The following is a 4486-nucleotide window of genomic DNA, read 5'->3' as shown; positions in this document are numbered from 1 at the left end:
GAGGTTCCTGGATCCAGGTTCTTATTTCTGGGAAACAGAAACTTAGACCTAGTCTCTCGAACTGTCAGTTTGTAGTCGGTTGTGGAGTCAGCCCGGCTCTGGCTAACCCTGACCGCTGGCTAACAAGGGACTGCATGGCCATGGTGGAGTTTGAACCAGCTACCTTTTGGAGTGAGTTTCTGTCAGCACCTGCACTGTGTGGAGGAGTTGGTGCCTCCCCTGGTATTCCCTCTGCTTTCCTTGGCTGAGCTAGAACTTTGTGTTAGAGAGGCATATGGAAACCCTTGGCTTTCTGCCTCCCCACACTCTGCCTCAACCTGTCTTCCAAAAGAAGGTGTGTATGTGAGGAGAAGCAGGTTCTGGGAAGATGGATGCCACTCTCACTGGCTCAGACTGGTTAATCCAGGTGCCAGGCGGTGCCCGTCCGAAGCAGCTTCCCCGCTTCTCTGCAGAGGTCTTCCCTAGCTTAGCAAATTCACTCACAGATCTTGTCTCTGGCAGGAAGAGATTACAGTGTGTTTTTCCTCACCGACTTTCATCAGGGAGCCTTCTGATCTAGCGTTTTATCCTGAAGTTTATTGCTGTTTTTGTTTTCATTCTGTTTTGTTTTTAGGACCAGGGTCTTGGGCTGGAGAGATGGCTCAGCGTTTAAGAGCACTGACTGCTCTTTCAGAGGTCCTGAGTTCAATTCCCAGCAACCACATGTTGGTTCACAACCATCTGTAATGGAGCCAATGCCCTCTTCAGGTGTGTCTAAAGACAGCTACAGTGTACTCATATAAAATAAATAAATTTTAAAATATATATAAAAAAGACCAGGGTCTTATGTTTCCCAGGCTGGCCACTTATTCTCTACATAGCTAAGGGTGACCTTGAACTCCCGACCTTTCTACTTCCACCTCCTGAAGGCTGAGACTGCAAGAATGCACCACCAAGCCTGGTTTATGCAGAGCTGGGGAATCAGACCTAGGACTTCGCCCACATTAGACGAGTATGCTACCAAGCTCTTGAGCCCCATCTCCAGCCATTGAGTAAAATTGCTAAGTTAGAAAAATATCACAGGCAGGAATTGTTGAGAGGCATTTTTTGAGTCTGGCAACCACATGTCTGTGAGATGGGTTGTGTATTCTACACTCACAGGTGTCTCCTCAGACCACCACATTGACGTGTGGCAGCGGCTATAATATTGGACCGCACTATCCTACACCACCAAACCTAGATGTGTGGGAATTATGAAATATCCAAACACTGGGGTAAGAAAGCATGTGTTTGTATAGAGAATTCCATCTCAAAAGAACCAGAGGTATGAAGATATAAAAGGTTAAGACATGTTGCTAGTCAGGTGTGCTGGTGCATGCCTGTGGGAGCATAGAACAAGACTGCAGGTCCAGGCTGGCCTGGAACTCACAGCAATCCTCCTGCCTCAGCAGCTGGGATGCTGGGGGTCAAGCGCAGGACTTCACACACCCAGACAAATACTCTGCCACCGGAGTTTGCTCTCAGCCCACCTCATCATTGCTTGCAAAGATCACTGACCTACAATTTATAGGAAGGGTTTATTTTTGTCTCATAATTCCAAGGTACAGTTCATCTGGGCAGGGAAGGCCTGATGGCAGTTGGTCACAATGCAGCCATGGTAGGGAGCAGAGAGGAAGAAAGTGAGCTGACCTCACTTTTGCTTTTTATTCAGTGGAGGACCCCACCCCATGGAATAGTGGCACCCATAGTTAGAGAACATCTTTCCACTTCAGATAACCTAATCTAGAAACTCCTCTAAGGCGGGGCAAGTGGTGTGTTTCCTAGGTGACTCTAGATCCTGTCAGAGTGAAAGGCAAGCTTAGTGGATGCCCTACTCACTGTTCTTTCAGCTTTTAGTTTTGCCTCTGTTCCACATTCTCCAAGCAGTGGCTCTGAAATGCAAATCCGATCTGTGCATTTCTCCACCATTCACCATTCATTCATTTCTCCACCATTCACCATCTTGAGATGGAATGGGAGTGCGGCTTGGTGGTAAATGCATGTCCACCATACTAAAGATTGTGTGCTCAATCTCCAGCCTGCTGGCACAGACTCAGGGGAGGCAGAAGCAGGGGAGTTGGCAAGAAATTGAGGCCAGCTTGGACTACACAGCAAGAACCAGTAATCTTTCTTAAATGAAACAAATCCTAGGCTAGATAGTACACACTTGTAATCACAGAACTTGGGAGGTGAGGAAGGTAACGGTCAGGAGTTCAAAGGCATTCTCAGCTACCTGAGACCTGCCTCAAAATATGATGATGATGGTGGTGGTGGTGGTGATAGAGGAGGATGAGGACGAGGAGGACGAGGAGACCTTCCAGGAAAACAACCCACCCAAGCCAAGAGTCTTCTCTGCTTGGATGACGCCTATGTGTTTGTTTGGAAGTTTGTCTTGTTTTGTTTTGTGTTTTTAGACAGCATCTCTCCCTTTAGCCCTGACTATCCTGGGACTCTCTAAATAGACCAGGCTGGCCTCAAACTCACCGAGAGACCCTGCTTCTGCTTCCCTAGTGCTGGGACAAGAGGCGTCTTCCAGTGGCAGAGGTGGCCGCACACTTTTAATCCCAGTACTCAAAAGGCAGAGGCAGGCAGAGAGATCTCTTGAGTTTGCAGTCCACCCTGGTCTACAAAGCGAGTTCCAAGACAACTAGAGCCACACAAAGAAACTCTGTCTCGAAACAACAACAAGAGGCGTGTCCCTCCACAGCCTCCTCCTGGGCTTTCTTTAGAGCCCGGATTTGGTGTGGCCTACTGTTGGAAGCCATGGGTGATGCTCTCGTCTGCACTGGAACCATTCTGTAACGCTCCCACTAAAGTCCCAAGTCTGTCCCGTGGACTGCTGTCTTCTCACTAGCCTGGGCTCCTTAAATGAAGGAAATTATTCTGGTTTTTTTTTAAATCCCCCAGGTCCCTATAAATTAACTAGCACATGGAAGGGCCTCAGTAAATTAATCACTGCCAGCAACTGCCAGAATCCAGTCGTGTGACGGCTTTTTTTTTTTTCTTTCTAATTCTGCCTATTTACTTTGTCTAGATTTTATTAACCTACTGACAAAGCAGAGAGCAGCTTTATCTTTTCAACATAAGCAGCAATCTTGGAAATGTTTTCAAGTAACTCTTAAATTAGGATCTGACTATTCCCTCCAGACACTATCAGGTAGATTCTTTCTTTCTTTTCTTTTTTCTTTTCTTTCTTTCTTCTTTTATTTCTTTCCTTTAATCCAGAATATACCGTTAACTCAAAAAACAAACAAACAAAAAATACCAGTCAAGAAGACAAACAACCCAATTTTAAAAAACAGATTATGAATCTGAACAGAGTTCTCAAAAAAAATAAAATAAAAATAGCTAAAAATATATTTTAAAATGTTCAACATTCTTAGTGCTTAGGAAAATGCATATTAAAATTACTTAGATACGGTAGTTCATAGAATTATCTCATTTGGCCCCCTAAGAGGTTGGCTGCTCTGAGCTTAACGCAGTTTCTTACACAGTGTTGTTTGTCCTATGAGCTTTCAAAGGAAAAGAATGGCCCTTATCTCCCTCTGGCTGAACAGGTTGTAAAAATGCGAGTCTCTATTTCAAATGAAACCCAAAGGCCTTCAGTAAGACAACCAGAACCAATTCTTCTATGTTTGAGGAGCCGCTGTGGGGGAGGGGCTGCTCCCCTCACATGTCCTGAGGAGAGGTCTGTGGAAGCCCACCAGGACAGAGGGGGCCCAACTCAGATAAACCGGGATCCTTGGCTTCAACCCAGAAAAAAAAATTCATAATGAGCCATTATGAAGCGGAGTTAGGGTTTATTAAGAAGAGAGAGCGAGATGCCCAGGGAAAGAATTAGACATACTTATAGGCATGCCTCCAATGGGATGATAACTGGCTGGAGTAAAAACCAGGAGTGTTCAGGGCTGCACAGGGGTTTAGGACGTGCCTGTACTGTACATGGGGTATCTGTCTGGTGAGTGTAAGAAATAAGTCACTGGAGAAAATGAAAGTATAGACTCCATGGAACCTCAAAAAGGCAAGGACAGACTTTATGAAATGAGAGGATGGTGGCCCCAACTCTGTGGCTTAGTATCTGAGGATATGGGAGAATGTTCCATGCAGGGTCTGTCATGGAGAATGCTTGGCTCAACAGGCCCCCATCCCTGCCCCACCTTTGGATAAACTGCAGAGTAGAAGAGAAACTTCAGCTACTTGTTTTTTCAGCATCCTTGCTCCAGGGCATATGATGAGGAATCAGCCACTTCCCAGAATTCCAAGGGTAGTAGGTGTCTTAAAGGTTGGGCCTGTTTTATGGCCCTGGTTTTGGGATGAGGGATTTCCTTTAGCTAACATTCTAGAATAGTATAGGTTTACAGCTGGGAAAAAGCAAAGCAAATGTTAATTTTTTTTTTTTTTAAGACTTATCTATTTCATGTATACAAGTACCACAGACCAGAAGAGGGCATTGGCTCCCTTTACAGAT

The sequence above is a fragment of the Mus pahari genome, chromosome 9 (assembly GCF_900095145.1).
Source record: "Mus pahari chromosome 9, PAHARI_EIJ_v1.1, whole genome shotgun sequence".
NCBI classification, from domain to species: Eukaryota; Metazoa; Chordata; class Mammalia; order Rodentia; family Muridae; genus Mus; species Mus pahari.
The sequence above is the reverse complement of the archived record's forward strand: the minus strand, read 5'-3'. Positions refer to the sequence as shown.